This window comes from Anser anser (assembly GCF_964211835.1).
Source record: "Anser anser genome assembly, chromosome: 14".
NCBI lineage: Eukaryota > Metazoa > Chordata > Aves > Anseriformes > Anatidae > Anser > Anser anser.
The window spans coordinates 1,024,167-1,036,212 of NC_139735.1; the positions used below are offsets into that span (position 1 = coordinate 1,024,167).

General features: G+C 45.5%; 1 long non-coding RNA gene across 4 annotated transcripts in view; it reads left to right on the forward strand.

Annotated features, from left to right (window-relative positions):
* Positions 1-2,777: 2,777 nt before the first annotated feature.
* LOC310881387 overlaps positions 2,778-12,046 on the forward strand; it is a 63,244-nt gene continuing 53,975 nt past the window's right edge. For 3 of the 4 annotated variants that reach the window (XR_014572335.1, XR_014572336.1, XR_014572337.1), the window contains exon 1: positions 2,778-9,696. This is a non-coding gene — a long non-coding RNA (uncharacterized lncRNA). The remainder of the gene's footprint in view (positions 9,697-12,046) is intronic. The other variant, XR_014572338.1, reaches the window with a different exon arrangement.

Below are 12,046 nucleotides of genomic sequence, written 5' to 3' on the forward strand. Positions count from 1 at the left end.
GAGAGGACTTTTGTTTTAGTAAATGATATGATCTGCAGAAATGAACGCCCCATGTAAAAACTTATTGTATTAGCCTGTTCGTGTTCAATTACCCAAAAATGTGGAAGCTCGTGTTGTCATAATGACATCAAGATACACGCTAAAGACCCATGACAGGCTATAGAGAATTTTAATGTTTAGTGCCTTTTGCTTTATTTATTTAATCTTTATTAATATGAGTCAATCTTCTGATTGTTTTAGTGGCTGGTTCAAATGTTAATTGTCAGTAGGAAAAGATAATCTAGCATCTTGGCAAGGCTCTGCTGGTAGTGTGGCTGCTTTATTGAATCGCAGATGGAAACATTTAAATTCAGGATGATTTTGTCATTCCAGTGTTTTGTCCGAATTAAAAATTATTGCTTCAGACAAGGTTAGGAGATCTAAAAAAGGCAGTGTCTGCACTTAACTAATGCCAACAGCAGATGTCCCATTACTTGCCACTCTGCCTCCTTACAGATTCATTGAACCACATTCTGCCAAATACCCATTTGGTTTATTTCAAAGGCCCCGAACCTGCAAGGTACAGAATTAACTTTAATCATTTTATATGAGATCTGAGAATTTTTAACATTCCCCTTGAGGAAACGGAGCATGTTTTCTATCTTTTGGAATAGACTGTTCCAGGAAAGTCAAACGGGGCTCTCTGCAGAGCGGATACACCGTGAAAACCACAAACTTCTGGCCAGCTCATCACCATCCCGTCACACTCAGCGAAGATCAGTCTGGTGGCCGTGCTCGGTGGAACTGGATCCAAATTTTCCGAAGCGAGGCCTCAGCTCGCTCTCTGGCAGCTGCCTGGGTGCCAGCCTCACCACCCTCCGCCAGCGCCCCGCTTGGTTCCCGGTCAGCCCCGCTGCGGGCAGGCAGCGGGCAGCCCCATTTCTCCAGCATGGGAGAGCAGCTGTGGGGCTGGACACGGCCCCCTCGGGTCTACACCAACTCCCCACTTCTGCCCGCCGCACGAAGGGCTGCGTTTTACTCCCCGGGCCACCTCCGCTGATGCCTCCCGGCTCCCGGAGGGCTGCCTGCCCCCTGCCCTGCCCCTGCGCCAGCCGGGGAGGCACCCGGCCAGGAGCGGTGGGTTTCTGGCAGGTGGGTCTGACCCACCCGTCAAAGCTCCAGCTGGAGGGAAATGACACGATCTCCCTCGAACACCTTGTCACTGCTTTGCTAACTTTATGATTAGAAAATGGTCCGTGATGTCAGGCTTATTTCTTCGTATTTCTTCCTTCCTTTAATGTACGTTATTATTACTACTCTATCCACAATAGAGATGAAAGACAGCTTATTCTCTTCCCTTTGGCAGCAGCCTCTTACATAATGGTGAGCTCATTCTAATTCCCCCTGTCATTCTTCTCTTTTCTTAAAAAAAAAAAAACAAAAAACTGGCTATCCATTGCAATCCCCAAATCCTCCTCTACAGAAATATCATGGTTAAACATCTCGTTTACATGCATTGATACTTTAAAATGGGATTGTGCACTTTACTGAATGCCCTCCTAACAGTTCTGATCATTTCTCTGATTTATGCAGATCAATTTGAAGTCTAATCCTGTCTCCAATGTGATTGCAATGCCTTCCATTTTGTTGTCATCCCTTACAACCCCATATTGCTCTTTCTTATCACCTCATTTTCTTCTATGTATTTATGGACTGATTCTTTTAATTATTTCCCAGCCTTCCTATGGGCATTAACAGTTGCTCCTTAGGTCTCCCTTTTTAAAAGTGTTTTATTTGTTCCTCTCTAACTACAGTGTTTATGGCTCCATCCCTGTACTTGCTGCACGTGTTCTCAAGATGACTGCAGGTGGCTGAGGAATTGTTCTGTCCAGTTGCCTGAGAGTCTTCTAGTGTCATTTAATAAACCTCCATGGACACACAATTTACAGAAATAGACTTCATCTTTTACAGGTTTAAGCATTTGGTCACAGCTAGTGTTATGATGAGGACTGACGTTAGGAGGGCATGTTAACCTCCCGATCACAGTGCAGCACTTGCTTTCTTTCCCTGTTAAGAAATAGTCTCACACTTTACTTTCACTTTTCCTTCTAATGTATCCATAAAAAATTAGTCTTGCTTCCAGCTTTGTTTATTGTTGACTTACTCCTCTTCCTTTTACCTTAGTATAGGCCGCTCTTTTTTCATCATCTTTACTAGAAGAACAGGCATCACATTTTCTTTGGCTCATTTACTGTCACCAACCATTGAGATGCTATTTACAGAAAAAGCTGAAATAATCAGACTAAAGTATTATAAATGATACTCCGTATTTTAACCTCCTCAGTGCCTCTTAGACGTACAATTTCACCACTGAGTATTTGGTGTCTACTTCAGTCTCTAAGTACGTACGAAATGGTGGCTCTAAGTGCTTGTGGACTATACAACATATGAGAAGAGGGTTCTTGTTTTGCTTTGAATATTGGGGACCATTTACTCAATGCTCTGCAAATGGGGTGTCTGATTTTACCAGCCAACCTTGAGTTAAGCAAATCTGGGAATTAACTGGCCCAAGTTCAGTTAATCAATTACTAAATGGGTTTGCTATTTCTGGAACTAGCACAGTCTGTGGAGGAATATGGGGGATTTGTTTGAAGGCAGAACAAAACAGCAGAAGCAAAACAGAGCAACACCATTTTTAACAATGCAAGGCTAAAGGTAAGAACTGCAGTATGAATGGAGCCTGCTTGTGCAAGTTACAGTTCAGATGCTTTTCACATAAAAAAACGTGCATCTCAGTAAAATAATTAAGTCATTTGATTACATTTTATTTGAATAAAAGGCCACAACAATTATGTTTAAAATGTTTAAAAGTTAAAGAATGAGAAGGGATTTATGAATATAATCTTATGCGGAAAAAGGATGCCCCAAGTAGGGATTTCAGTAGCAATGATTCAATAACAAGAACATCTACTTGATTAGCTACAGTTGGCTTTAACATTATCTCTATCTATTTTGTACTCCCCTGGAATTCTTATAATCTAAATCCTTTTATCTAAACTAGTTAACTATCATGTAATAGCAGTTTTGATCTAGTGGTTAAGAATTTACAATTTTATATGTCAGTACCCAATTTCTGAGCGATGCAGATATTTCATGTTAACTTAATTTCATTACCTTTTAGATTACATTCATTAGTTTATTCAGATGTTTACACAATCAAGATAACAGTATTGAAGCCATAGGGTAGTCTATTTCTATTCATTTATCTAACAATGTTTAAATAACGTTATCTGCTTTAAATATTAAGATTTGTGGGAGATTTTTTTTAATTGAACAGGCCTCTCTTTCTTATTTCAGTCCTTAATCTCTGGCGATTTCACTGTCATATCTGAATAAAGCACTAGAATTAGGTTTTAAATATGCATATTGACAAAAGACAAGATCATAATTCCAAATGATTGATTGGTGCAAGCCCACATCATTGGATTCTTCACTCCTTCGCACCACCGTTAATTTGGAATAAATTTGCAGCAATCAAGTGATTTTAACTCGTGTGATAAGTATGAAGATCTTAATGTTCTGCCTGAGCTTTAATTGAGCTTAAAAGGCCTAATTCTGCCTCAAATCTATTCTTATTTTTGTTTCAGATCTGGAGTGAATGTACAGCTTAAATTTGAAAATGAGCCTCCTGTCTACATATTAGCTAGTGATAGTTTTCCCACCCAGTCAATTCTTCCATTAACAGGCTCAAACTTTCATACAAGGATTTAGGACATAGTGCAGCCATTCCAATGCGCTGCTTTAGCTGCTAAGTCTGTTTTATAGCAGATCATTTAAACATATGCATGTATGGAATGAGATTATATTTTCCGCATGTTACTCCTATCTCTTCTTGTAAGATCTGTTGCAAATATACGGTGATTCATTTAGAGAATTCCAGGAGGGAATAAGACACAAAAGGCCTCAGAGCTACAGAGTGAGGTAAATAGCAGGTCATAATATATTTAACAAATGATCACAAAAAACACAGCAAGAGAGAGAGGAAAAATACATTCCCTGGCAATAAGTTGTTTCAGTGTGAGCATCAGGAACACTGTTCAGTGGGGACCATTTTCTTGGCTTTCCCTGTGTAAATAAATCCTTGCAGTGAGCACAGTGAGGATGCGGATGCCCAGAGCCTCCCAGCCCAGAGCAGTGCTGGTGCCACCGCTGGTACCCAGCCCGGGGGCTGGGGGCTGGTCCTGCTGCGTGGCGGGAGCGGTGCAAATGCTGCCGTACCGCTGCTGGGCCTGCTGGGTTTGCACACCAAATACTCCTTCCTTCTCGCCCTCTAGTAATGAATGTTATTGAATCCTCTCTCTCCATCATGAAGTATATGTGAATGTGGCAAGAATTCACAATCTGTTAAAATAATCCCATTTTGAGTAGCATGAAACTATTCAAATTAGATTATTTCGGATTGTGTGTTTAAACACAAAGACTTTCTTATTTTGTCATTAAATATATATCTCAGCAACATCATATAGCACATGCAACTCAGCCAAAAAGATGCATCAAGCAGATATGAAAAAAACCTGTTTTGCACTAGTACAGTAATTCTGCAGCACAATACCTTTTTCTTACCCTGGAGTCCAGCTCTAGTGAGAAAAAAAAAAAAAAAAATCTGACCTGGAGAATCTCTGTGAATTGAAACTTAGCAGAGTTTTATATACTGGGAATCCTGAAGGACTTTAAATACTTAAGGCACAAAAAAAGTCTTTAAAATCATATGGTCCGTTTCCTTGCCAATGCAGAGCTATTCCTTCCTATGCATAACCCAGGCTACTTTTAAACATGCTAATGACTTGCCACTGCATTGCTGAAAGGAGGCAATGCATCCCTAAATAGAGAGGGTATCTTCCTTATGTAACAGTGAATTCCCCTTTAACCAGAAACTGGAAACATACATTAGAGAAATAAAACAATAGTTCTTGTCTTTCTCCCACAATCCTTAAGTTAAATGACTTCATTAATTTGAAGGGATTCTTGCTCCTGTTTCTCTCTGATTAATTCTGACTGTCTGTATGAAGAGTGGGTATATTCTTTGTGTGCACGGCATTTTTGCAGAGATGCTAATGTTCTCATGCCGTAAGTAGCCCTGAAGTATTCACATTCAGCTCTCTCTTAGTTTCTACCTCCAGAACATTTGTTTGCCTGTTTTCACTCTGGATTGCTCAGCAGATGATTGAATAATCACAGAGGCCATTTCTTGTTCCTTCATTATTTTTGAAAGCAAATATAGGCAGAATTCGAGACCCTGGAGAAAATACAGCTTTACTAAATTTTGAAATTGTAAAGTGCTGGCAGCAGCTAGATAATACCCATTAAAACATCAAGCTGAAGCTCTGAAACATCTCTTCAGTTTACATAGTATTTCAGCTGGAAGTATGTTCTACGGGAGTTTTTTCCATGGAAACCTGAAGTGTAATCCCCCAAACAACTCACTTCACTCTAATGTATATGGGCTTAATGTTTAGATACCACCCAGCTATGTTAGTCTGGTTGCTATGGTCCTGTTTTCTTTTTTATATAGCCTTTGATTAATACACTGGCCACTGAAAGAAGATGGGGGACTGGTATATGAAAATGCCATATGGAGCTCACTGGGTAGAGATGGGCTTACTAGATGCAGAAGCTCTGTTAGCGTCTTCCAAGAAACTCTGGCACTATAAACAGTCTTGGCCTGTGCTTATATAGTATCTCAGTCCCCTCCACACTGCTGCCAAGATTTCTCCTTGCAGATTTTTTTCGCCCATCATCCCCACCCCATTACTTGGTGCCTGAGCCTGCTCACGGCTCGGCCAGGCGCCTGCGGCTTGCAGCACGTCCTGCTCGCCCCAGCTCCAGCCTCTCTCCAACCAGGATTAATGTTGCTAATGACCTGATACAGGTGGCTTACAGCACAGACAGAAGCAGGCTCAGACTCAAGCAAGGTGACAAATCTTCAGATGTTATATCTTGGCGGAAGTGTTGACTTTCAGGCACAAGGGTAACCCATGAGTGCAACGCTTGGTGAAGCTGGGCCAGCCAACAAAGCTTCATGGATTATTATTCTATTAATCCACTCCAGTTTTCTCCCACTAAACAATGCCTTTCCCTTTTTACCAGCCTCAGCCAATCCTGTTTGTAAGGAAGTTGGTTAATTATCACCACCTCTATATCGCAAAGGGAGAAGCTGAGACTTGGAGAAGTGCAATGCCTCGTCTTGAGGACTCTAAGCAGGCCGGGCAGAACTACAGCCTAGGTCCCCAGTTGTAACACCCACTGCCCTGCTGAGAAAACCGGAACAAAATTATATCTTTACCTTTTGCTACTAATCAATACCATTATCAGCCACGTAACTGCATAGTTTCCTGAACCAGTAAACTTTTTAACTGTTACAGTTTTGTATCTGTGTTTTCTCAACCCTTCTCTCTGCTCTCAGGCTTTATTTTAACTCATCTTCTGTGGGATTTGTCTGAACATACATAGATATCTGTAATGCAGATGTAGACATATGAGTAAATAATGTGAGGCTTTGCAGGCAATGGAAAGAAATAAGCTCTATAAGGCACTTTTCTTATCTTAAAGTAGCAGCTGTAATAAGTCAGATGAATCACACCCTTTGACCATAAAGGCAGGCCGGGCTGACTCAGACGCACAGGCGAGACCTCTGTTACTTGCGAGATGAATGCTACAGACAGCTGATAGCAAGGTGGGCTCACAGCGTGCCCAGCCCTCCTTGCAGGAGGACTCCTGTGCAGTAAGGCATCTTCAGAGAGACACCTGCAAATCAAGGCCAAGAAGGAGCCTCTTTTAGTTTTAACAAACTAAAAAGTTGGGCAGCAATGCACTGCCCCAGTGCCATTGCTGGAATCAAACTGGCTGCTGGAAAATGCAGCGCCTTACAGATGCGTGCACACCGGCCACACAAAAGAAGGCTGTGACAAGGCCGCTGGGAGGTTCCCCACACCTCGCTGTGTAAAGCGGGAGCAGGACCAGAGCATCCTTCACCTCAGACCTGGATTTCTTCTAGGAGAAGTAGCCCAGTGATGAACCGGAGGGTTCCAAACATTTCTCACAAAGTCGCTCTGGCCTTGCTTTTTAACCAAAATATCCCGAAAAGTTAAAACACGTGATCAATAAGGGAAAAAAAGCAGAGCAAATACAACTTGAGCCCCAGACCCGCTGGGGACGTTGCAGAGGCACCGTTGCAGGCAGCAGGAGCAATAAGACAAGTCCAGAGCAGCAGTGGAGCAACGTCCAGGTAGGGCCAGCGTCCTCCATCCCCGCGAGCCTTCCGCCTAAACCCTCGGGCGCTGCAGAACGCAGAAGCGTTGTGAGAGCTGCAAACCGGCAGAAGCACACGGAGCGAGCGCGCAGCGCCGGGAGGCCCCCGCCGTCGGGCCGCGAGGTGGCAGTCGGGGCACGCCGACCCCCGCCGGCCGCCCGGGGCTGGGCGCGGGGAGCAGCGGGCGGCGCTCCCCCGGCGCCGGGAGGTTCCTCGGCAGCCGAGTCCGCTGCCCGGCCTTAGGGTGGACGCAGAGCCACACAAACGCTGCGGGGACGAGGAGGTGGTGGGGGCTGCAAGGCAGGGCACCTCTCGGTGGTGCCGGACGGAGCCGCGGGCCCGACGCGCGGCTCTGAAGCAGCAGCGGTGCGGCAGGGACACCCCGCCGCCTCAGAGCGTGAGGAAAGAGAGCCTCCCTCTGCTCTGAGAATTAGCAAAAGTTTCCATCATCTGCTATATGGCTAAAGTTTTTAAAGAAAACTCCGTTCTTCTTCCAAAGGAGATGGCAGGCATTTATTGTTTCTGTGCTCCTTTCCCGGAGAAGTTCAGCAACGCCTCCAGGTGACATCGGTCCTACAAGAGCTCCGTGGGTCACTCGGGTCTGGTACTCCAGGTCTGACTTCAGACCTTCCAACACATTTTGCCCAGTACTGCTAACGCAGCCCTACACGCCGCTCCGCTCCTTCGGGTGTTACGATGTGCATACAGCTGCTTCTCATCCTTTCCAACAGAAGTTAAAAAATCCATGTAACCATAATAAAAAAGGGGGTGGGGGAGGATAATGATTTTTTGGCCAACTGCCTCCTCACAGAACCAATGACTGACTTAGCAGGGAGAAGTTAATGGCTGCTCCAGTGACCTCCACAGTCACTGCACTCATTTAAGCAGTTACACTTAATTATGCTGAGTAATACACAAATTCCATATGTTCTGTGAGCAAATTCCTCTTTGTTCTATGGAAAACAGAAATCCAGCGGAGGCAGGAGAATGCCTGTTCCTGACAGCACTGCCTTATAATCTATTTATAACTGAGTTTCTCCATCTTCTTTGGAAAGGAATAACACTTCTTCGTTGCCTCTGGCCGTAATTAATATGCCATAATTCAGGTCCAAGAGACATATAAAAAGAGACTTAAAGCAGCGTTAGCTTTCAAGCAGAACAAATAATTTTGGAGAAGACCAGTATTTTCTATACTTAAAACTCTTTTCGCTGGTTTTAATTAAAGTCTTTCAGTTGCTTGAAAACGGAATGTGTTTACTTCAGCTGCGCGCTGGGTTTGAGCGCACCCGGCCCCGCAAGGACCCCCGGGGAAGGCTGAGCTGCCGCGGGGGCTGCCGGCGGCAGAGCTTTGGCACGCCGATGCGAAGCGGCAAGAATATCCAGGAGAACTAACCCGCCCTCAGTGCCTCGGGTTTCGTTTGTTCGCAAATAACTGTCATTTTTTGTTGCAAGAAAGATACATAGAGGAGAGTAAGTGTTTGAAAACATTTGAAAACTGTATTTAGCAGTCGTTCAGCAGTCTGAGTTGGGTTCAGCATTCACAGCTCCCTTCCTCCAGTTACCTGGTGACCAGACAGCCCTTGGGAAGCAAAGTACTGTTTAAGCAGAAGACGTGCGTTTCAGATAGATGTGTTTTGAAACAATAAACAGTTTATATGCACAACTAGTGCCAAGGAGGCGCTGCCACAGCCTGCTGCAGCAGCCCACAGAGAGCCCCCTCAAAGCCCCCCACTCCTGCTTTCATTGCACCAGTAAAAACCATGCTACTGAGGGGATGAGCCTCCGCTCCCACGTGCTGCCCTTTGCCCTGTGTCTTGTGAGCAGTCTGGCAGGCGGGAGGAGGTTTAACAAGCCCCCCCGGTCCCAGCTGTACACAGGCAGTGTCAGCACAAGAGGCACTCTTGCATCCCCTTGTTCCTTGCTTATAGTCTTGGGTCATCGTGGCTACAGCAACAGTGCTATTTACTAGCGAAAATATATATTCAAAAGGTCACATGCAAGCGGGGTAGGCAAGCAGAGAGGACGATGCCCTGGGAGCTGAGCGAGGCGGGATGGCAGCGAGGAGAGCGCTGCGGGCCCAGCCCCGGGCTGCTGCAGGGTCCTGGGACAGACACCATCACGGCATGCCCTGAGCAGTGCTCAGCGCTGCAGCAGCAGGGAGGGAGGGAGCTAGTTAGTTAGTTAGTTAGTTAGCTAATTAGTTGCTTGTTTGCAGTTTGTGATGCTTACAGGTTGGGCAGTGCTGCTATAGAGGGGTGAGAGGCTGCAGGTGTGCCCAATCCATGCAGGTGTGGCCCATTTGCACAGGGCTGTCCCCTCTACGTGGCCGTGCTTATCTGTGCAGCCGGTCAGGGGGCTCCCTTCTCTTTGAAGGGTCCCCTTGTGCTGGCAGAGAGGCCTGGGTGCAGGTAAGGGCTTCCATGGTGGGCTGGGGGCTGTGTGATGGTTGTTGCAACCCAGAAGAGAACAGGTCTGAAATTTTTGGATGGTGAACAGGCCTGAAGAGTGCAAGGGGGGAGCTTGCTCAGCAGCCCTCTTGTGGGTCTGTGCGTGTCCTGCTGCGAGCAGGGTGAGGGCGGCTGCTGCGTCCTGTGGGGCGCTCCCTGCCAGGCTCTGGTGTTCTTCCTCAGCTGTCTGCTTCTCTGGCCCCTTGCCTCTCCAAGTGCCTTGTGCTCCCTGTGCCCAAGGTACTGCAGCTTCAGCCTGGCTGGGGGGTTTCTCCTTGCTGGCCACGCGTGGTGCACCGCTGTTGTGCGCTGGTGCTGTGGGTGCCCTGGTGCAGGGGGAGCCTTCTTTCCCCTGGTGTGCTGGCAGCAGCCAGGGCTCTGCTGGGCACTAAGGAAAGAACAAACTCACGTTGGTATATGCACCATGTAGTAAAATACTTTATGTTGTTATGGCAACTAAAATTCTAAAAATAATCCGAAGAGCAAGAGATGATGTAAGTCAAAATGACCACACTCTTCTGATTACGAGCTCTTTAAAATGCTTTCCATGCAAAGAATTCTGAAGTTTAGTGTTAAGTTTTCCTTCTCTTTGTAACTTACCAACCTAGGAAGTATCAGTCTCTTTAAAAATTGTTGCAGGGACTGACAAGTGGCAGCTCAGCCACAGTGGCAGCTGCCATGCTGCAGCATAAACGGCAGAGGCTGAGTCTACTGGGCATAGAATTTGCTCAGAATTTGTGTGGATATTCCTGAAAAACAATTTGATTAATCTTTGGGATAACTTGAACATCTTTGAGCAAAAGCCTACAATTATGTTTTGTGGTAACAATGAGGGCAGAAGCAATAGCTGTTTTAGGGCTGTATCTGCAAGCACAGAGGATGTGGCTTCTGGGGTATGTGTTGTATAGAGAAATAGGAAAGATAATTGGGCTAATCCTCAAAATCATATATTCATTTTATGAACAAATGACTTTATAGGTAATCTTCATCTATTTGCATTGTTCTGCTTGTGTTGTATTTGTCCAGAATTGGAAGCCTTCCCCATTTCCTAGTAAATGAGGTCAGAAGCTTTTACTTTTCTGTTTTTTTCACTAGTTCTGTGTAGGGAAAGACAACTTGTGAATCTGAATGTATTGTTTCACTTACTACTAATAATAAACACACTCTTGCTTTGAGTTCACTAAATACAGCTGTTTTACTTTGTGAAATCTCAAGGCTCTGCTTTATCAGAAGGAAACCTCTGAAGAGGCCACGCTTGTTACCGCTGGGTGCTGTGTTTGAACCAAAGTTGGAATTGCAAACAGTGAACTTAAGTCATTCTTGGAATGACTGGAGAAATGAGCTTTATAATGTCAAAATCCAAGCTGCAGCTGCAATCCTTTTATTAATCATAATTAAACTTTCATGGAGTTGCTCTTGTACGTGCTAGCGAGGCCAGGCACATCGGCTCCCTCCCGTCGCACCAGCCCCCAGCAAAGCCCTGCTGGGAGGTGGGTGCAGGGTGGGTGTCGGGCTGCAGCGTGTGCCGGGAGGGCAGGTTGGCCCCGGGCACGGGGCTTCAACCCCGTTTGCGTGGCGACCTCTCCCTTGGCCGACTGTCCCGCTCTGCCCATGTTTCATACCGCCTGTTCTTGGTGATAAAGTGCAAAGCCCCGTGGTGGCAGGGGCACAGCGCTGCCCCCCACCAGCTCCATCCTGACGCAGCTCCTCGGGGCAGGCGCTGCGCCGTGCCCGCGGTTTGCATGGGGACAGCTTCAGCGTGCCTCCGGCTTCTCCCGCAGCTGGGTTTATCCTGCATCGCTGCCGAAGGACAAAAACATCTGGAGAAGGGGCCACAGAAAGGAAGTTTTCCTCGATTCAGAGGGAGAGCTGCGAGTGTCAGCTAAATGGTATGCCTGTATGAAAAGTGGCATTTAATTAAATAAAGATAATGTAAACAGAAAAATGCATTAGCTTAATGCGTGCCACAGAATGAGGGCGCTTACAAAGAGCATCGAGGGGTGAAGCTGTGCGCACATGAGGTTGCTTCTTGTGTCCTGCATTCCGGCAGGAACAAATTAGCTGCCAAAGCCATGCTGTTTCTCTTTATATGTATAGACATATAAATAGGGTACATGTGTGTTTACTATGCACTGTAATTTTTTTAGGTGCTATAAATTTCATGCCTCTTCCAAATATTTGAGCACTACTCTGACCTTTTAACCAAAACACTGAAAGTAAACTGTATGAAATCTATACATACAGTGGTTGTCATTGAAAGCTAACATTTACCCATAGTCATTACTGTTTATATTGCAAGAGCATGAAAAAT